At 44.9% G+C, this 23,241-nt stretch overlaps 1 long non-coding RNA gene across 1 annotated transcript; it reads left to right on the top strand.

Moving 5' to 3' along the window:
* Positions 1–1,604: 1,604 nt before the first annotated feature.
* LOC135368061 (uncharacterized) lies at positions 1,605–2,710 on the top strand. Its single transcript, XR_010414654.1, has 3 exons — positions 1,605–1,690; positions 1,775–1,963; positions 2,603–2,710. It is a non-coding gene; the product is annotated as an uncharacterized LOC135368061 (long non-coding RNA).
* Positions 2,711–23,241: the final 20,531 nt, after the last annotated feature.

The following is a 23,241-nucleotide window of genomic DNA, read 5'->3' as shown; positions in this document are numbered from 1 at the left end:
CGATGTGCAACATCAGGAAAGCAGTGTCTGTGTGTGTCACTGTGTGTAGATCATGAGTAGAAACGTAAAGAGTTGCCTAACGTTCAGTCGTGCAGGGGGAGGCTACTGAAATAATTTGTGTTTTGCTGTGATCTCGCACAAAAAATTGATAAATGTTGTGACTCTATTTCCCCCCCCCCTTGGAGCTGGAGTAAACGGAATTCCTCTGTTGTGGAATGTTCACCTGAAAGTGTCCCAATTGCCAAAGTGGATATCATTCCGATATGGCCTGTTATACTTTCCATTGAAATCTGTTGCATTTGCACTATAGGAAGGCCTCCTGTTTGCAAAATTCCGATCCTCTACAGTTTGCAATTCATCAAATAGGTCACATTTCACAGTCTTTCCAAACAAATGTACCTTTCACTAGTCTTAGCGGCGTCAAAATTTTCACCAGTAACGGTTTCATGCTCGCACAGCTGAAGGCTGTTTATAAATGGATCCCTTTTTTGCACTCTCCTGGTAGGTGATATACGGGTGCACTTTGTTGCTGCAGAAATTTTCTTCTCGTCGAGCTCTTTTCAACCATCTGCTATCACATGAAGATTTTGCAAGTGGTGTTCCTTGTACCATAGAGGGACGTAATGCTGCTTCTAATAACTATAGAACCAATTCGTCCATGAGTCATCCTGACGAAACGCCAACACATTAAACACAAAAAGTATTGTCTTGAAAGTTTTGTTCTGTGGCTTCTTGCAGCCAGCCGTGTGGACAGTGAAGAAGCAGATATTGCACGTTGAAAACATCACCTCATCACAGATGCATCGTGCACTGTGAGTTGACAGTCCCTTCTTGTGTGCTTTGACAATCACTATTCTTGGGACTCAACATACAACAGGACACTATCTTATGGTCTCCAGAGACGAGTACAACCTGCACTATGGGAAACCGGTACACATCTTTGTGGAAACTGGCCCTGAGGTGATGTCAATTTTTCTTTTCCTTTTCCCCATAACACCATCAAGCTTTCTACCAGACCTCAGGCTATACCATCTTGAATCTCAGTGACAAGTGTATATTGTTGTGTGCAACACTCAGAGTTAATGGACAGTCATCCATATTCAGCTTATGAAGTAATAAACTCCGTTGTTGTCTCCCTCAGAATATCGCTGCTCAGCCATGATTATGGAGGTATACATAGTCTGTTTAACCAAATTTTTGCAAAATATATACGCTACTTCCGGTTTTGCTTAATAACTTCGTTTTCTGAGACAAAAAGTTCCATATGAGAGGTGCATATCTTTCCCTGTGCATGCTACAGTTGTGGCTATATGTGTGTGGTTTTCAGAGCTTGCTCAATGCTGCTTCTTTTTCTCTTTCTTTCTTGTTTACTAGACGTTTCTGAAGATCAGGAGTAGAGATCACAAAACGAAAAACTTTGTTTCAGTAACATGTCTTGAGGAGCTAATCAGAGTTGCTGTGGGTCATGGAATTTGTCAGGAGGGCAACATACAGGTATGCCACTTTTGTTATAACGTTTATTACGCTCGTATGAGCTTCAATTGCATTGTTGTTCTAAAAATCTTTGTCACACCAGTTATATCTTTCTAGGTGTATTTAATGTATGAGTTATCACTTCGCTCTATGGTTGCTGGTGCTGAGAAATGCCTCGATGACATTTTCATTGTTAAAAATGGACTATGGAAACAAGGTATAATGCATACATCTCCAGATGCCACTTTGCCCTCTTGCTTGGGGCTTTAAGTGCCATTTTTTGTTTTGCTTTCCTGTTTAGATCAGTCAACATGTGTGAGTGCACCTTCACCAATCCCACAAATGCCTCTGCTCTCACGAATTTATTACCCTTGGGAGAGCCTCAGCAAGACAGTACTTGATGCATTGGAAGCAGACAATGTTCTCCTTCCCTCTCAACGACAGGAAGTGGCACACATGGCAGCGTCATGGCCCTGCATATCCATTGAAGGTGGGAGGCACTCCGGATATTTGTTCATAGGTATATTTGCTGTTTGCATGGCTTACCTGGATAGAGTACAGCAGATATTAAAAACATGTTGTGACATGCATTGAAATGTTGTAGGAGAGCATATCACATACTGGTAAAATGGCATTTTGAAACTCACGTGATGTAGTAGAGTAACAAAAAACTGGTTTGGAAGTTTAGATGGTGCTCTAGCTTAGATTATCTGCTTGTCTGTCTTGCAAGAACCCTCCTTATATTATACTACATATTTACTCGGCTGGTACAATACATACTGCAGTAAATACAGCAGGCGGTGTAACACATATGTATAGCAGAGGCCATATCAACTGCTAACCTGTCAGAGACATTCATATGCTTCACATATGGTGTTGTCTCTGCCATGCTGAACTATGCTCATAAGCATGTTTCACGGATGAAAAAAAAAATCCTATCTATGTGCTCAGAAATTTGTTGTGCCACTTGCAGTGGTGGACGTGTAGTGTTCTTCATAAACTTATTTGGAATAGTTGGTAGAGAAATGGAGTGATTGTCCTGATCATTACACCATGTGAAACCAAGAATATTTCATGCAATTATTTTGAATACTCATAAGGAAATTTTATTAATTGGTTGTGATTTTAGGCACCTGGTTGGTATCATTGAGAACGAAGGGAGCCAGCAGGCATAAAAAAATCAAGAGGGCTACATACATAAATGCGTGAGGCAATGAGGGCCGCAGATGAATATAGCAAGAAGTGGAAACATGTAAGTTGTAAATGCTTCCTACGAGCATATTACATTTCTTTATTCATCAAATAATTTATTTTGTTGTGGAAGTATTATGACTAAGGAGGCTCAGTAATACTTTCTTTTCTTTTCTTTTCAGCTCATGTGATACATAGCGGTCAAATGTTCCACCACCAAAGTCATGCACAAGTTATTTGTAGTCTTTTCAGTAATTTTTTGAAGCTATAAAGGGTTTTTATTGAAAAGCTATCCTCTCTGGACACTCAAAACATGAGAATTGAAGAATTAACAATGAAACAAAATCCCTGGACATCTCGCATTGATTATAAGGACTGTAAAGGAAAACAACAGGAAACCAGCTAGCATCATGGTCGACAGCATTTATCCCTGTTTTAAAGCGGAATCATCGTTTCATTACTGCACAGGGCCCCGTCATTATAATTAGTGAATTGCTGCCGTAATGAAGAGGCACATGACGAGAACAGTTTCCTATACTTACTGATATATAGCAGTACATTGCCCAAACGGCACTTCAGCCGTGAAGATGTACTATTTACTGAGTGGAAGCCATTGGCAGTTTACAACAGACTCAACACTGTTTTTCTCAGTTACGGGTGCATTCCTGTACATTCGCCGTCTACCATCAGAGCCGTAACGGAAGACTACGGGGACTTGGCCTTGAAACGGAATATTTTCTTACAGTGTATGGACTGGTTGTTCGTAAGAAGCTTCGGTTACCTGATTTAGCTTACACTTAAGATCACGTATTGTAATTATAATCACAAACATATATTTTTTCACTGAAATAAAAAAAAAAAGGTCACCGGCGGGCCTTGGCCGATTTAAAATGGAATTACCCGTATGCGACATGATTGTTTTACAGGGGCCCTATGCTGGGCTGAAGATACCGCTCGTGACCGTTATTTAAGTTCGAACGCTACAAACATCCGCGGCCCAGGACTAACTGCCCTGTCGCCCACTCGTTCCTGCTGTCCTCAATCCACCTGTAGACATCTGTACGTCGCTCATAGCCACAGTTCCGTCGCGCCGCTAACACTGACTAAAAAATATCACGAGGCTGCAAGTGAAAACCGTTTCGGAGGTTCGCGATTTCAGAGAAGAATCTCTTCTGGCTCAAGAACCTGAAGAGATTCCTGTCAGCATACAAAGCTCAAATAACTAATAGGCTGCCGGAAGACTGCCCCACATTACCTGCAACACATGTGGCGAGCGTGCTGTCATTTGAAGCAAAGAGTCGAACCGAACCCAAACCCGAAACGAAAACCGTTATTAACCGTTATTTTTTACCGAACCGGAACTGAACCGTACCGAAAGAGTCGACGCCATCTTGGAAGTAAACCGGAACAAAACCGGTAAAAAATGTCGGTTCAAATAACAGTTCACACGGAATTAAGTGCGAAACATTGGATGTTGTGCATGAACACAAAAACTATTTTTCATATTTTTTCTTCATTTATTAGCTTTGTAGACATCCTCTTGCTTGCCGAAAAAGTCGTGCCCTGCAACAATGATTTGGATCTGCTCGAGTCACGAAATAGCAACAGATAGTAACTTAGAACTGCTAGGGCTACTAACGTCTAACACATACACAAGAATATACAAGGTGTCCCAGAAAACGTGTCATTGAATTATAACAAAAAACCTACGCCACATAGAATCATGCGGTGAACGGCATTTGTTCTGACTAGGCTTTTGCCATCTCCTGATGTGCATATCATGTAACCTAAGTTTAATTATGTAAGTTTTTGCGAACTGTATTTTGGGTAAAAAAAGTGACCTTTACTTGGCAAGTTTCCGAGTTCACTTCGCAAAAAGTTACATAATTAAGTTTAGGTTACATGACATGCACATCAGGGGGTGGCAGAAACCTAGTATAGGAACAAATGCCGTCGACCACAAGATTCTAGGTGGCGTAGTTTTTTTTATTATAATTCAATAACACGTTTTCTGTGACACCCTGTATATAAGAATTAGGGATCAACAGGACATTAGGGACAGTTTTGGGACGCAGTCAATAAGTGACATATGCAGTGATGGCCAGTAGTTAACTACATGTAGTTAAACTACTAGTTAAACTACCTGATTGTAGTTAAAAAGTAGTTATCAACTACTTGCAGAAATGTAGTGGCAACTACTAGTTAAACTACTATTTTAAATAGTTAACTACAGTAGTTAGGTTACTGAAGGCGCCAACTACTTCCGATTTTGCCGTAACCTTTACGGCACGATTGTGCTTCCGACTTTTACCTTGAGCTACTTGTTTGATGAGAACGGAGGTGCAGAGCAATTGTGTCGTGCATGTATACTAAATCTTCACTTTTAATGCTTTAAAACAGGTTGCTTTAAAACAATGTTTAAAACAGGTTGTTGGACGTACACCATAGCTGATCTGTTCTGTTTCCCACCACTGTACTACCGCACACGCTTTATCTGTTGTTTTTTTGTAACGTCCGCAGTTTGATTCCAAAGCGTAAGGATTTGTGTAGTTTATTCCAATCCTGTGAATGTGACCCTGTTGCACTTACTGAAACTTGGTTATCGCCAGATATAAGAGACACTGAGCTGTTACCAGAGTGTCCTGGCTTTACCTTCTATCGCTGTGATCGCGTAAATAGACGAGAAGGTAGTGTTTGACTCGCCGTTAAAAACTGTTTTAAATCATATGCTGTTCATTGTACACTTCCTATCGAAGTAACGTGGGTATTGATTGACTGCGTCACGTGTAGATTAGTAGTTGGTGCATGCTATCGACCTCCCTCAAGCAATGCATTCATCCCAGAATTACACAAATCACTACATCATATATTTCACAAATTCCCAAATTCAAAGGTTATTCTTCTTGGTGATTTCAACTACCCCTCAATTAATTGGAGATCCACCTCAGCCTCTGGCAGTGAAGAACGTTCTTTCATTGATTTGTGTCATGTGTTTGACCTTCATCAGGTGGTTCATGAACCCACCCGTGTAACTCCCACCTCATCAAACATCCTAGACCTAATCCTCACTAACGACCCAGATATAGTAGGTTCTGTATTTTCTCCATGCGCCTTGAGTGATCACAAAGTACTACACTTTACAATACCTGTCCCCAGCGTGCCCCGTCGTTCCTCGTGCAAACGCATAAGATCGATAAGGGTAACTACGACCAAATAAATTCTGAATTATCCAATTACTTGGCTAACTTTCTCGCTAATTTTGAAGTACGGACAGTTGAGGAAAACTGGTATTTATACAAATCCAAGATTAATGCACTTATTGAAGCCTATATACCCTCCATTATCATCAAGACACATTGTCATGCCCCATGGTACAATCATGAAATCAAACTGCTCGCCCGTAAAAAGAAACGTCTGTACAGGCTTGATAAGCGCTGTAAGTCTGCATCATCACTGCTAATATCAAGAGTGCGCCCGGAAATACATCTCATTGGTGACTTCTTCAAAACTCAGGTTCTATAGCGAGGGCCTCGTTAACCTCTTGAAGCACAACATCGGTAAACATCCAACTGAAAGATCGTGATGGTAATTTTGTTAGAGATAATCAATGTTCTCTTATCTTCAATAACGCATTTGCAAGCGTGTTCACCAACGAAGACACAACTCCCCCTGCCGCACCTCCCACATCCATCTTCAATGGCATGTCACCGATAGCGATATCTCCTGCTGGCATTGAAAAGATTATCTCTTCCATCAAGGTTTCCTCCTCTGCTGGTTTCGATGGAATAAACAGCAAAATTCTTAAAAACACAAAGGCTCACTCGAGTAGATTTCTTGCTGCAATATTCCAACAATCACTTAATAGTTCATAGATGAGTAGAAATCCAGCGAACCGGTAGAGATGTAGGAAGGGAGTTGCCTCAGGACAGAAGCCGCCGATATTTCGAACAGAGACTGTTCTTCTTCTGGGCACCGTCCTCATCATTGGCATGATTTAAAGGGACAATTCGTATGAACCTTTGAACACGTCACACCTAAGCCTTTATATACCATGCCAATGATGAGGACGGTGCCCAGAAAAAGAACAGTCTCTGTTCGAAATATCGGCGGCTTCTCTCCTGAGGCAACTCCCTTCCTACTTAATAGTTCAGTTCTGCCAGAAGACTGGCGTCGGGGAATGATAATACCAGTGCATAAAAGTGGTGTCACTCATTCACCGTTGAACTATAGACCAATCTCCATTACCCGCGTCCCCTGCAAAATCATGGAACACATTATATATTCGCAGGTAATCAACTTCCTAGAGTCAAATGCTTACTTTTCCCCCTGCCAGCATGGCTTCCGTAAAAATTTCTCAGAACTATATAGCTGGTTTTATCCACGACCTCCACTCAAATATAGACAGTTCTACTCAAACAGATGCCGTGTTCCTGGACTTTGCTAAAGCCTTTGATTCTGTACCGCACGCTAGATTAATGGTTAAACTCTCACAAATAGGCCTTGATGCACATGTTCTCTCCTGGATTAATATGTTCTTAACTGACCGCCTCCAGTCCACTTGTTCCTCGTCCTTTGGTCACGTATCAACTGGTGTCCTCCAGGGTATGGCCTTTGGGGTATGTGAATAAATAAATAAATAATGCTTGTCTAGTGAAGCCTCATTTGCTGTGAAATAATTCTGCAATTTAGTTTATCGCGTAGGCACAAAAAGAATTTCGCCGCAAGCTTTGTGTTTGACGATCGTAGCAATGGCTTGAGCCAAAGTTTATCATTGCTTGTGATTCATATTTAGGTGTCCAAGAACACTACAAGGGATTGGTGTTGATGGACAACGTTAAGTAGTTATAGATGCAGTTAAACTACATTGCAGTAGTTAGAGTAAAGGGGAGTAGTTTTAACTACTCCCCTGAAAAGTAGTTGAACTACTAGTTAAACTACTCAATCGCAAAGTAGTTAGTAGTTATAGTTAAACTACTGTAGAAGTAGTTAGTGGCCATCACTGGACATATGTTATAATAATATACTAATCAGAGTCAGCTATACATAAGGTGTCCACCCTAGTAGCAGAAATGATCGCTCGTACATAGAACCGTCAATGGGAAACTGACACTCTTCTATGAAGTTTGTGTCAGAAACAGGCGCTGCATTTCAAGATCAGTCCGTTTGTAACGCAAACCTGTCAGTTTTTCTTCGACAGCGCTATGTCTTCGATATCATCTCTACCGTTATCGCAGGCATCCTGTGTATAAATGCGAATACGCGGACCAATCGACGTATATGTCGTCGGCTGCGACCTTCGGTCTCTGAAATATTCTCTCCTCCGTTTTTATTTTTCTTCCTCTGTTCTCTTGTACGTAATGCATTGCGAAAGCAAACTACCTGAGCTCAGCTCTAGAACGTATTCCAACATTATTAGGTTATTATTAGGTTTCCACAACTGGCCCCACGTTGGGCGCCAGTTGTGGAAACCTAAGTTCCCACAACCTCGGGGCGTCAGCCCGTCCGTTCCGTGCGCGAAGGAACAAGCAGCACAACCAGAAATGCAAACCAACATACCGGCTTTATTCGCAAGCAACAGCTTCAATTCCCAGCGGGGAACAAACAGAGCCTCCGAAGAGGCATGTGGCCTCTTATGTATCTTAACGCCACGCCCTCCCAGTGATTGCGGCCCCCTGGCGGCTTTCGTGGTGGCTCACCCGATAAGATAGGGGAGCGTGGCACGCCACAGTGTGTACAACGCTGCAGCGTAATTCCTAACCTGTGCGCGTGTGAACTTACTTAAGCCCCTTATACGCTAGCCACACTGAAAACTTAATGAAACGGAATGCCGGTAAGATCATCTCCTCACCAACCATCATCTTGCGTGGCGTCGCTCTCTCCTGGCTTGTTCAAGAAACGGTGTCATTCGCGACGGGGGGTGGTCATGAGGTGAAGTTACTGCCATTCCGTTTAATGCATTAAGATTGTCGCGTGCCTAGGGTACTAGAAAGTAAAGCACCGGCCACACTCATGCTGGTCAGAATGAAAAGAACGTGCCAGGTTGGCTTTGTTTGTGGATTTAAAATAAAAGGATCAAAAACGACCATACTGACACAGTATCTAAAAATCGCCAGTGGGTCTAAAATGAGTCGAACTCTCTGTTTGCACTTGCTTTGTCTTTGTTCCACAGACGCTTCACTCTAACGGCGAGCATGGCGGCGGTCAGTGCTGACACAATAACGTGCCCTTTAGACATAAAGACCCCGAGCTCACGATCGCACCATTCCAATACAACTACATACCACGAAGCGTCGTTATTTGATTAACGTGTATTCGCGATTCTGACTGGTAACGAATAATTTCAATTACTTAAATGACTTAGGCCAAGGTAGCAGACTTGGTCGACTGTTATTCCTGGTGAGATTCTGCAAACAACCCGGTGGGTGAGTTAACCCCCGCTACCTCAGCTACGTGCGGGGATAGTCAACCCAAACCAGTAATTCATTGCTATGCTCCTCTTGTAACCGCTACTAATCTTGTATTTCCCATGTCGCACAAACTCTTTCAAAATCCTGAACGACCACTGACGCCTTCCTGCCCACTTCAAGCACGGTAACACACACACGGAAGCTTGTTTTAACCTGTTTGTTGTGCTTCATTCGCACCCGTCGCGCCTGAACCGGTTCGGGAACTGAACCGTTTCGAAAGAACCGGTTTGAACCATTATAATTGCGTTCTGGAGCTGAACCGGAACCGAACCCTTATCGCCGAACCTAAACCCGAACCGGTCCGTTAAACGTTTCGGTTCGATTCCCTGATTTGAAGGCTACCCCTCGTCTGAAGGAAACATTGAGAAAGTCGCACGATACCTCAGTTGATACTGCCACTCTGCTGTCCTTGAACGTGTTGCATTGATGCAGGACGGTGCAGAACATTAGTATTACACCAACAGCAGGAGAAGAAACCGATGAGAACTACTAGCTTCTTTGAAGGGTAGAGGACTACTTTCTGTTGAGGTACAGTTATTGGGGTGGGGGGGGGGGGGCTAGGGAACGTTAATTAACTTTCTAGAGATGCATCCTCTGCACTTGAATGTCCACTGAAATAGCGAAAGTTCATTGTATTTGAAGCCCCCGTTCTGGAATTGTTCAGAGCATGTCACAGCTGCAGTGAGCCACACAAGACTACATCATATTGGTCCTAAATATGCCGAGTTCCCCTATCTCGGACAAAACGGTCATTTCTCTTTATTGCTCTCTCAATCTTACCTTCTCCTAGATTAAGGTGGTCCTGCGTTGCATGGACACTGCTTATGCCTTTTGTACTTATGCTTTCAGTTTCTTGTTCTGTTGAATAAATCTTCAATTCAGAGTTTGCAGCCATCACGCTGTCTACTGTGTGTGCCCCTCATCTATAATGATGTGCTATAACGGTATAGCACATCAACATGCCGACAACTTACCAACTACAACCAAACAACCTTGCCTAGTCCTACTTTTGGACGGAAACTACACGAAGTGGTAGCATCCACATATATAAAATTTTAGTCGACGGAGATTTTCTGTTTTTGTACAGCCTTCATTGTACACTTCTTTTGTCTTGCTTAGCACGCGTGAAGAAAAGTTCTCATCTTCATGAAGATGCCAGATCATTGCTGGATCTGTCTGCAGCATTATTGTTCCTGTAATTTTCTCATCAACAAGAGAATACAAAAGTGCACACATGGTGAAATATAACTTGCTTGTTAAATTCAAAAAGGAAAGACAAAACTGTTTATACATCTCTTGTTTATTTTGTTGCAGGTTTTGCAACTCTATCAAGTACGTCAAAACATCAGAGGGCAAGAAGTCCTACTCTGTTTCCTAAATCTCTGGACAATAAAAGAGAAAGATATAGTTTGAGGTGTGACAAGATGTTGCTTCTGCTCTTATATTATATTTCAATTAAATGTTACGATGCATTTGTCATGTACACTGAAGCCAGTTGCAGTTTGCGGAGCTGCCAAAGGTACTTTACAAAAGTACATCTCAATTACAGTAACAGAGAACTTATGCACTAAATTATTTCACAATTTTTGACTATTATGCACACCAATGCTGCATGGTTGAGTTTGTACCCAGATCCGAAGAATTGATAATACTTGAAGTCAGCCCTAAAAGTCCTTCTTTACAAATGTTAGTTGGTGACGTGATAATGAATCAGTTACAAGTACTCCTTTTAGTAAAACAGAGTTAATCAAGTGTTAAATCCCAATCTTGGTTCAAATGCGAATTGGCATTTGGAAACATGGTCAATAAGAAGTATATTAAAAGGCTATGAACACAGTTCAGCTGAATGACACTGATGAAAATGATCTTATTTACTGCTCATATATACAAGACATTAGTAGAACCTACAAATACAGACTACTCCCCGGCGTCGGGAACTTGGCGCCCCCATCGCCCGGCAGCAGCCGCAGTAGCCCCCTCCTGCACTGACGGTTGGGTCGCCGCAGGAGGGAGACCCCCACGTATGGCTGTGCGTGGCTGTCCCGTGTCTGGGGAAAGGGGGATCCTGGCAGTTGAGTGGACTCGGAGGTTGGTTTGGACCCTTCGGGGCCCCTCCGGGAAAACAACACACTGCTTTGGCCCCTGCTTCCCATAGACGGGTGGTCCTGGAAGGCCCGGCCAGGACTATTCAGCTGGTCGCCATCTCACTTTTCATTGCTTTCTCTTTATCTTCTCTCCTCCCTTCTCTCTTTCTCTTTTCACCTTCTTTGGCGGCAAGGGTCAACCTTGGGCAGTTCTTTTCACTCTCCAGAAAGCTGCACTTGGGTATCATGCGGAGGTACCTGCTACTGCGTTGTTTGCGGTCCCCTGGTTGGGCTCCGTGGTGGGCGGCAGGACGTCTGCACCGAATGTCATTAATTATTTCCTATGGACACAATCACCTCAGAAAAACCCGATCGGCGCCCGAAGAGGAGCCGCACCCAAGAACGAACATTGAATTTCTCTGACCTACGTTGTCCGGAACCTTGGTTTGCCAAGTTCCTGATTCTTCACTCAGATGACGAGACTAAACAACTATCTAAAGTATCTCCTTTTCTTGTTGCTAGGGCACTCGAACACGTAATAGGAAAGTCGTTTCAGGCCAAGAAACTGAGCTCAGGAGACATTCAGGTAGAGGTCAATAATACACAACAAAGTACAGCACTGCAATCTCTAAAGAACATCGGGGAGATACCTGTTTCAGTTACAACCCACCGAACATTGAACACCGTTAAGGGAGTCATTTCTGAAGAAGAGTTAATCGAGTGCAGCGAAACTGAAATCGAAGAGGGCTTGAAAGAGCAAGGCGTCGTCTCTGCGAAACGTATAATTATGCGGAGAGATGGCAAGGAGATCCCGACAAAGCATATCATCCTGTCGTTTAAGCTGCACACATTTCCTTCTACTATCAAAGCCGGTTATGTCAATTGCCATGTCAGACCATTTATTCCAAACCCTCGTCGCTGTTTCAAATGCCAGCGGTTTGGGCACAGCTCCCAAGTCTGTCGAGGACAGTTAGTGTGTCCCAGATGTGCTGGCAAAGAACATACTGCTGAGTCGTGCACAAAAGACTTCCACTGTGCTAACTGTGAGGGGGGGGGGCACCCGGTCTATTCTCGATCCTGCCCACGGTGGAAAGAAGAAAAAGAAATATTGAAAATAAAAACAGAGCAGAACTTAAACTATAAAGCTGCACGAGCACAGCTCGAGTTCAGGAAGAAAGGAAGTTTTTCCGACGTGGTGCGTAGGGGAGTGGCGCCACCGAGGAAGTCCGTGGAGACACAGACCTGTTTTTCGGGTTCTGAGTCCCCACTCTACACTCCCCAACCTGAGAAGGCTGGAGACACTCCGGTGTCTTCTGCCGTGACGGAGGCCAGCCGTTCAACTGGCCACAAAGAAACAGCAACGGCCTTCTCTAAGGTCGATGGCACACAGTCAGTTTGGGACGGGGTCGTAAAAGCCCCTTCCCAAAAAGGCACCCAAAGTATGGAGGTCGACGATGACGACTGCATGTCGCAGAAGTCATCGTCGAGCCTTCCCAGCATTCCTTCACAAGGGAAGGAAAAACGAGAAAAAGGACGAGGAAGGGGTTTCAAAGGGAATGAACAACAGAAACAACCCCCACGAAGGGTCCAACCCCCCTAAATGGTACAAGTCTTTTCTAGGCGGTGTCACCAAGCGCTGCGCTTTCTTTTCCTCCTTTTTAGTGTGACCGTTATGAAGCACTTCCTCCAGTGGAACTGCCGTGGTCTACTTTCTAACTTAGACGACATTAACGATCGCTTCGACAAGTACAATGCAGCATGTTTCTGCCTCCAAGAAACATATTTAAGCACACACACACCAAATCCAATTCGTAGACACAATGTATTTCGAAGAGATCGAACAGACGCCACTCGCGCATCTGGCGGTGTGGCTATCGTCACACGAGGAACTGTTCCGTCCAAAGAAGTCCACTTGGTTACAGACTTGGAAGCCGTAGCCGTGCAGATGTGTCTGGACAGAATTGTCACCATCTGCTCAGTCTATTTGCCACCATCAGGAAGTTTTGCACAGAGAGATATAGAACACTTGATCAGCCAACTTCCAACTCCATTTATACTCCTAGGCGACTTTAATGCCCACAATCCGCTTTGGGGAAGTGCAAGAACCGACAGCCGAGGGAAAATGTTGGAAAGGGTCTTGTTGTCTTTTAAATACAGGAGCACCGACGTACGTCCACTGTTCAACTCAGTCTTTCTCGGTCTTAGATTTATCGCTTTGCAGTCCATGTCTGTATCAAGATATAGAATGGAGCGTGGAAGAAAACCCACTTGGGAGCGATCACTTTCCAGTGGTCCTGAAATATATGTGTCCAGTCAATAGTCTGACAGCATGCACCCCTAGATGGAAGCTCCAACATGCTGACTGGAACGCTTTCTCTAAAAAATGTGACCTGTCGTTTATCCCTGTGGAGAGGATGACGATTGAAGAGGCCAACAATGTAATTACCAACGTCATCCTCGATGCAGCAACACAATCCATTCCCCAGACTTCCGGTCGTCTACCGAAACGACCGAAGCCATGGTGGAACAGCGAGTGCAAAGAAACTCGTAAACTTCAAAATCGTGCGTGGGGTACATTTCGAAGGTATCCCACATCACAAAATCTTCTTTTGTTTAAAAAGGCGCGAGCCAAGGTCAGATGGACGCGGAAACAAGCAAAGCGGTCATCTTGGCACAACTTCGTGTCTTCCCTATCCCACAGTACCCCATCCAAAGTGGTGTGGGACAGACTTCGCAAAATCAGAGGAGAACACCGCAGTTATACAATCCCTCTCTTAGAAGTCAACGGGCAGGTGTGCGGAAGCCTACAAGAACAGGCGGATGCGCTCGGACAACATTTTGAACGCATATCTGATTCATCCCATTACAGTCCCGAATTTCTTAGAGTAAAAACAAACGCTGAGAAACGAAAAATTCCAATGAGTGGTGGCGATGAGTACGTATACAATCAGCCGTTTACGATGGTGGAGCTTCAGCGATATCTATTCGCTGCTAAAGCCACTGGTCCGGGCCCAGACAGAGTAACCTACTCTATGCTGTGCCACTTGTCTGATGACTCAAAAAAAATGTTGCTCCTTTTCTTTAACCGCATTTGAGCAGAGGGAACATTACCATTATTATGGAAAACTGCGATTGTCATTCCCCTTCTCAAGCCAAGAAAGGAAGCATCGAATCCAGACAGTTACAGACCTATCGCCCTTACGAGTTGTGTTGGGAAGACGTTTGAGCGAATGGTCGGTAACCGGCTGTTTCATCATCTGGAAAAAAATAATTGCCTCTCTGAATTTCAATGTGGTTTTCGAACGGGGTGCTCCACTATGGATCACCTTGTTCGGCTAGAAACCACTATCCGTGAAGCCTTCGTCAGAAGACAACATTGCTTATCCGTTTTCTTTGATTTAGAGAAAGCCTATGGCCCCGCGTGGCGACACGGTATTCTGCAGGATCTTTACTCATTTGGCGTGGAGGGCAGACTCCTTAGATTCATTTCAAACTTCCTCCAGCACAGATCCTTTAGAGTATGACTGGGAGCCACTCTATCCCGCCCCTTCTTACAAGAGAATGGTGTCCCGCAGGGATCCGTTCTCAGTGCTCAGGGGCTCAGGCTCGTGCTTGGCGCCTTCCGAACGTCTCCAGTACAGAGTCTGTATGTTGAATCGAAGGAATGCTCCTTGAAAAGACGGCGTTCTTATCTCGGTACGTCGTACGCACTTAGAATATGTAGTCTACCTCAAAATCCTGCCTCGACTTGCGTCAAGCACACACGCTTTAAACAGCTGTTTATTAGCAAGCCTTCTGTCGTCCCTCCATTCTCTTTGCGAATTGCATCAGAGTTTGATTGCCACGGTTTCTCGCCCTGTGACCTACAAGTTGTAGAGTGTAGGAGGAAGCTCCCACCCTGGGAACCACCTCCAAGGTCTGACATCTCTTTGGCAAAATACAAGAAACAAGACAGTGTCTCACCAGTACTTCGACAAGAATTTGCACACTTGAAAGACAGCTTTGATAACCATACTGAGATTTACACAGATGGGTCCAAGTCTAATGCAGGAGTGACTTGTGCCATGATTTGTGGCGCGCACACAAGGTCTCATCGTATAAAAACATTTGCATCGATTTTTACTGCCGAGGTTTACGCCATTATCTTGGCTCTCAACTACATCCTTCAAGATTCTATAAAGTCCTCTGTTATATATACAGACTCCTTGAGTTCCATTAACGCAATTTGTAGTCAGCACACAACAAAGAACTTTCTTGTGCAGCGAGCAAGAGCATTAGCCAGTTTGATAAGAACAAAGGGGTACTCCCTCATCCTATGCTGGGTGCCCAGCCACGTGGGCATCAAAGGCAATGAGTTAGCAGATCAAGCAGCTGCAGCTGCTCTCCAAGATGACATAACACCTTTTGAGATGTCCGTGCAAGACATGAGATCGGCACTCAAGAAATCACTGCACAGATTGTGGCAAGCCTTTTGGAACACACAGACAAATAATAAGCTCCACTTGGTTAAACCTCACATTCAGGATGCAGGAGACCGGCTGGAAAACCGCCTGTTGTGCACTTTACCAGCAAGGCTACGTATAGGCCATACTTACCTCACACACGGTTTCTTACTTCGGGGAGAGGAGCCACCTCAGTGAGCGCACTGTGGTCAGCTCCTGTCTGTTGTACACATACTCATCACATGCACACATCATGAAATACATCGCAAACATCACTTCAAGGTATTTTATAAATACTTCTTACCTCTTCACCCAGCCCTATTGGTTGGTGAACAGGCTCTCGTCCCTTTTACAAGCGTCTTTGATTTCCTGAGAGACGTTGGCGTTATTAGCCTTTTATAGTCGCAGAGTAATGTTTTACACGTATACACTCATCTTTTATTAGTCATCGTGTTTACTCTTAAATAACCATAACATCACCACTGTCTCAATCATACCTCAGTTTATGGCGCATTATGATCTTTGTTGTCAATGCGCCATTAAAACTCCAATCATCATCATCGTCATCATCAACAGATTACTTAACCCTCAGGACCATTTAGCCCGGGGCTTAATCGCTGCGCGAGCGAAACGAACCGGCATAAGGAATCGTTAGCTTACCGAAACGAAAAATGATAACGAAGTTGCACGCATAACGAGGAAACGACGCTGTCACAGCGGGCAGAGCGGGCCCGTGATTTGCTCCTCGTGACGCATGACGTAACTTCCTCGTTTTCGTTTCGGCACAGTTCCCCTAGAAGTCGGCCCAGGACGCACATTTCCCCAGGGCGTCCGTCGTGACGTTGCCCACATACGTGAGGCCGACAACGGCAAGCCCCTGTACCCCACCTTGTTTCCACCACCACTACCACCTCGTTTTCGTTAAAAGTGGCGCAATCTTTGGCTTAGGCAAACTACATACCGTGATCGGTATTATACGAGAGGGTAACCCGGGCGAAAAGACGTTAACATTGCATGCGCCCACAGAGAACAAGAAAATGGCGGAAAGTTTTTTTTTGCCTGGAAGATAACGGAAGCTGCGAACCGTGAACCACGCAGCCGTAACCGTCGAGATGGATTTCAGTTACAGGAAATAGATTTTAGGAAGCTATTCTGCCTGACAAAAAGAGCAGCCCACGTACTACACTGTTAGAAAATTTTATGCCTTTTATAGTATAAACGGCTTGTCCCAGGTATAAAAGTAATTTTATACCCCCCTGAAGGTATATTATTTTCACCTAATGGTATAAACATATATCAAATGCAAACAACTCAGGGAAAAGAGGTATATCCCCTTGAATGTGTATTTTCAAATCCGGGGTCTAATCTTGGAAAACTGGTATATTCGATTTATTTCAGCGCTTTATGTAAGAGTGGCACTTTCACGATCTAGCTCGTAACAAAATTAGAACAAAATAATATTGACCGAGAAGTGCCTTAATAACATCAACTACCGCGAGAAGGAAAGGGAGAAAGAAAATGCCTGGAGACGAACGCATGTAAACGTACCCACAAACCCATATTCACAATGTGCAGAAGGGCGCTCCTGCAGATTACTCGCCACGCAGGAAGCAACGAGGGAGGATTTAATGGAGAACAGATACAGGTATAATACATGGCTTCGGAAAATGTGGGGGCCGCTTTCGCCGGCATGGTTTTCACGGCACCTTCAACAGCATTCAGCCTGGCTGCTAAGTCTTCCCAGTCTCTGTCCCGATGTTGGCAAGTATATGGTGGACGAAAATGCTCCTCGGAATATATTACGGATGTAGTTCTGTATCGGGACCGCAGGCTTTTTTTAAAGGCAAAAGAATAAAAACAAAAATCATCAAATCAAACGCTTTTACGTGAAAGAGGAGGTAATTAGTAACGAAATTAAACAGGAATGACCTTCGTATATTGCATGAAACAATTTAATTTTATCGGTCGTTTCTGAAGGGTCTGATCTAACCCGAGGCACAGTCTCGACGCCCGCACCGCATAGTGTGTGTCTGGGAGGGGGGGGGGGGGGCAGACCCCACCCCCAATCTGTAGAATCTAAGCCAGACTAACTTCACTAAAGTGAGGGTGCGATATAGCCCAATTCAACGACCCTACTTCTTGCAAGATGGCAAGTTTCCACTCCGTTAGGCTTAGGCTCCGTTAGGCTGTTTCCCCTACGCTAAGAGTGAATCAGACGGGGTTGTTGAAATGTATATAGATCAGTTCTAGCCCACAGAATTTTATAATTCTTACATTTTTAGATTCAGTATATGACCTTCTTCCACTTCTCCGCAATATATATATGCCTAACTCCTTCACTAATTTTTAAAAACGAGTGGTCCCGATACGGAACTACACCCTAAAATACCGTTGGTTTGCATGCATCGGGCCATAACCTCGTATTGCTGGGCGGTTGTTCGAGCACTGCGAGAACCACGCGACGACGGCATGTTTGCTGCCTTCCAAAGAATAGTAGAAAAACTGTTGGGTAGGATGCCAGGAGAAGAGAAGAGCAGCCAGTACTGTTCCATAGAGAACTAACGGTTTTAACGAACGTGCCAACGCGTGTGGCTCAAGGCGCGCGGTGGCAGGCCAAACAGCCAAAGAAGAAAGAAAACGAAACCACCACCTGTCCAACAAACTTCTGTCGACACGTTGTCCGAATATGCTTGACACCCCCCCTCAACGTGTCGTCACAGGGTCCGTGATGTCACGAAGGCCTAGAGACCCGCGGTGCTGTCGGGTTTTCTTGCCGTCGCGCCTTTGTCAGTGTGTCAGCGTGGTTGTCCGACGTCTTGACGTACTCGAGCCTTAGTTTGCCCTTTTCCACCGTTTCTCGCAGAAAAAGGTGTCGGAGCTCGATGTGTTTGCTGCGCTCCGATGTCACTTGGTTCGTCCCCAGTGCGATCGCGCCCTGATTGTCGACGTGCATTGTGTGTGGTTCGTCGATGAATTCGCTCGCTCCCAACTCTTGCATGAAATGTTGCATCCACAGGACCTCCTTTGTTACGTGGCACATGGCAAGACATGGACGGAAATGACGTTGACGCGCTCGCGTCCCAGCCATAGTGGGCTAATATCACGTGCTCGGCCGTAACGACAGCGACAGCTTGACGACATCGGTTGAGGAAGAAATGCGATTGCGCCAAGGGGATATCGTCGTTACGTTTGTTCTATTCGGTAGCCTCTTGCTTCGCTTGCTAAGGACGGAGGTGTTAAGAACGGAAAAGAGGATGAGAAGGGCCGCGCGCATCGCTCGGGTTCTGTACTGTCCCCCATTTCGGTATGCAGCCGAGCATGTTCGGTCCAAGTTGTGGTCAGAGATTACGCCACTGTCCCGTTGACGAAGCGAGCACGAAATATGCCCCGTGAAACTCTTCTCGCGCTAGTTTTAACGATAGCCGTTGCTCTCGTTAGCTCGCGTTAGCAAGCAAGAAATGAAAATTTGCTTACATCAACATTTCTACAAGTCCGCGCACTGATGGGAAAGCATCCCAAATAGCATGCACGACGCAGATCGAGATCCAGTGGAGTACTTTCCATTGTATTTTCTCGGAGCACCCCATATCCTTCTTGTGAATGGCCAACAGGTGATATAACGGAATTTGCTGCAGAAATAGTATATATATATATATATATATATATATGCAGAATATTTTCATGAAAAGACAGAGTCGAACAGTAATCCGTTTCGTATAAAATCAGAGTTCACTCCAGAACCTAACCGAGATAAAACCCTTGATTTGTACATTAAAGCAGTTCAGAAGGATATCTTCCGTGCGTATCAGGACAGCGCCAAACGCAAACTCAGGTATAACCTCACTAAGCAGGAGCAAGAAAGCTTGTCGGCATTAGAGAACGACAAGGATATCGTAATTAAGAGGGCAGATAAAGGAGGCGCGATAGTTGTAATGGATAAACAATCATACGTTACAGAAGGCCTCCGCCAACTTCAGTGCGCGGAATTTTACAGAGCTCTCGAAACTGACCCTACCCCCGAAATTAGTGCCAATGTAACCAAAGTCCTAACAAGATTAAAAAACGCTAAAAAGATTGACGAGAGCTTGTACCAGTATTTACTCCCAAAGGACCCTAGGCCTGGTAGATTTTACATGCTCCCCAAGATACATAAGCCGGGTAACCCCGGAAGACCGATTGTTTCCTGTAATGGTACAGCCACGGAGAATCTTTCATCATTCGTGGATCATCTCCTCAAGCCCATCCCGTCTAAATTCGACTCATACGTTAAGGATACCAACCATTTCCTTCAAGATATACGTAAAATAAACGTTCCCCCTAACTGTCTGTTAGCAACCCTAGATGTCACTTCCCTGTATACTAACATTCCTCACTCAGATGGAATAGCAGCAGCAGAGCGTGCATTTAAGAATCAACCCGATCAGGGTTATGATACGTCTGTCCTCACGGAGCTCCTGAATCTGATCCTAACATGCAATAACTTTGAATTCGACGACAAACACTACATACAGGTCAATGGTACAGCAATGGGAACAAAAATGGCCCCTAACTATGCAAATATCTTCATGGCATCCTTGGAAGAACCGTTCCTCAGAAATTGTGCACTGAAGCCACTCCTATATAAGCGATTCCTAGATGATATATTCATTATTTGGCCCCACTCCGAATGCGACCTTCAGTTGTTTGTTAACGACTTTAACCAAGTACATCCCAGTATTGAATTTACATTCAATTACTCCTCCTCAGCTGTTAATTTTCTGGATGTGGAAGTTAAACTACATAATGGAATCATAACCACCAGTCTGTATCGCAAGCCTACCGACTCCCAACAATATCTATCGTTCCAGAGTTGCCACCCCAGGCACACTAACTAGCTATCCCTTATAGTCAAGCGCTGCGTTACCGGAGAATATGTTCTAACGATGATGAACTAGACAATCATCTTGAGAGCCTTGAAGAAACTTTCGCAGATAGAAAATATCCTAATCAGGTCGTAAAAGATGCCATAGCCAGAGCTAGATCAACCGATCGAGAGAACCTATTCCAAACACAGCCCCGAGCCGATAAGAATTCTTCGGTAAACCTCACTATTAGCTTCAACGGTTATGCCCCGGACGTAAACCGCATACTTAAACGGCACTATGCAATCCTCACCCAATCTGATCGCATGAGTCAGGTGTTTCCGGAACCACCCCGCGTTACTTATCGTCGAGCAAGGAACATCCAAGACAGACTTGTGAACGCCAAGTTAAACAAGTCCTTGGAACACAACGGTTGTCAACCATGCAACGGACGCAGATGCCAGATCTGTAAATTAATGCAAACTGCTACCAGAGTAGAAAGCACAAATTCTAACTATCGCACAAAAATTAATGGTCTATTTAACTGCAACTCTTCTAACGTCCTTTATCTCCTTCAATGTAATGAGTGCAAGGCCCAATATATCGGTCAAACAGCTACATCCTTCCGAATCCGATTCAACAACCACAGGTCCGACGTATCAAAGAAACCTAATCTGCCAGTGTCTCGACATTTTAGTAAACCCGGCCACTCAATTAACGACATAGCCATTTTCGTTCTGCAATCGGGTTTTCCATCCCAACGCCTTAGAGAACAAAGAGAATCGTTCCTGATCTACAAATTTAAAAGCCAGATCAACGAGGACCCCGGCGTCCTCTCAACAGTTCGCAACCTAAATTCCTAATTCTCTCAGAATACATACACTCTTTTGTATCTCTTTCAGACTCCCCGGTTGGTCACCCCAGGAAATCATTGCCCTCCGGCGAAGAACTTGACTGCCTATGATTCATTGTACCCCTTTACCTTTGTTTGACAAAGCACGTGTGCTGCCCTCTCTCCTTGTACATATTCCCCTCTCATTCTTTGCAATTGTCTTGCGTCACCACAGTATCCCATTCCTGTTGAAGACAGCGCTGCTGTCGAAACGTCGAATACCCCCTCTTAGTTTTTAATAAAGTCCCCCTTTTATTCCTTATCCTGTAGAAGCACAGTCTCCACTTCTGATCTTTATTGAATACCTTTATTTTTCGTGGTCAACCGCATTCGTTTATTTCAACTTGTACCTCTACGATGACCACCGACAGAAGCGGACCCAAGATGCCCATCAGGAAGTACCCTTTTTATGCCCCCGTTGTTGCTGTTCTTGGTGACTCGCAAACTAAACACTTACGGTTCCATTTTGACCCCAGATCCCGAACTGCCCCAACGATGTTCGTGACCAGGAGCGGAGGCCGCATTGCGGACTTCTTGGAGGAGGTTGACCAGCTACCCCCCAGCGTGCGCGTCGTCGTCCTGCACTGTGGGACAAACGACATGCCATACAGCGACCCCGACTCGGCCATCCGGCACTACGTGCAGCTTCTGGATCACATTCGTTCCCGCGGGAACATCGATCTTGTGGTATGTACTCTTATTCTACCCCGCTCCTTCAACCGCCGTCGATCTTATCCCGACAGGCGCCGTGAGTTCCAATGTAACCCACGGGCGTACGGCTTCAACATGCGGCTGCGAGACCTGTGCAAGCGATCGCCGGACCTCTACTTTCTGGACCACGGCTTTCATCGACAACCCCCGACGAGAGTCCTAGCAGCCGACGGCCTGCACCCTAACTTCGAAGGAGTCCGGCAGATAGCACACCGAGTGCGAACCCTACTGCCCCGGCTTCTACGTCGGCTGCCTGTCCACAAGGAAGGAGTCACCGGGACGCCTGATCCAGTATGGCCCACAATCCAGGAAGCAGCAGCGAGCAGTCGGAGCCACGTCCACGTTCAGAAGACGTCTAAGAAGCAGGATTGACTAACCGGTGAGTCTGAACCAATTTATCCCGGCGAAACTACTAGCAGTGACACTCAGGCGTTTTTCCAACTCAGAAAAATCGCGGACAAAATTGCGCGCTACTCCTCTCACCTTAATACTCTTGTAACATATGAAAGGAGTGGAAAATGCCCGCGAGGACTGCAGATTCGTAAGATATCTACGTTCCCTCTTAACCAAAACCTTGAAAAAGAGTGGTTATCAACCCTGCACAATACGTCCCTAGCCCTAACCAAAATACTAATTATGCAGTGTCAAGATACAATAAATTCCCTGTCAGAGGAGGCAAACACCGTCTCAAACGAAACCACCTTATCTGAGTCTCATAGAGCAGAACTAGACGAGTTCTTTCAAAAGAAACGAGTGAGCCTAAAACTACAGAAAGAAAAAAAGCTCACTCGGGATAACATACAACATCATACCGCCGATAACACCGCCTCAAACGCGCCCAATTTCTTGTCCACTTCTGCCGTAGCCTCAAACCCTAATCTGCAGCACGCCCCTGAAACGCATCTACCTAATAATTCCCCTCCAATGCGTGACGCCGACCGACAACCAAAAGATCGTAACGTTATCAACCTTTCTTTACGTGAACTTACGAACTCCGATCGTTCTCTACTTGGTAAAGGATTATCGTTCTGCCCTAATGATGCAAGAGTGGATGAATACCAGTTACATTTAGATCTTGATAACTTTGCCCGGAGGCTACGGCTTGCAGAATATTTTCATGAAAAGACAGAGTCGAACAGT

The sequence above is a fragment of the Ornithodoros turicata genome, chromosome 1, assembly GCF_037126465.1.
Source record: "Ornithodoros turicata isolate Travis chromosome 1, ASM3712646v1, whole genome shotgun sequence".
Taxonomy (NCBI): Eukaryota; Metazoa; Arthropoda; class Arachnida; order Ixodida; family Argasidae; genus Ornithodoros; species Ornithodoros turicata.
Note: the sequence above shows the minus strand (reverse complement) of the source record. Positions and strands in the feature narration are given on the sequence as shown.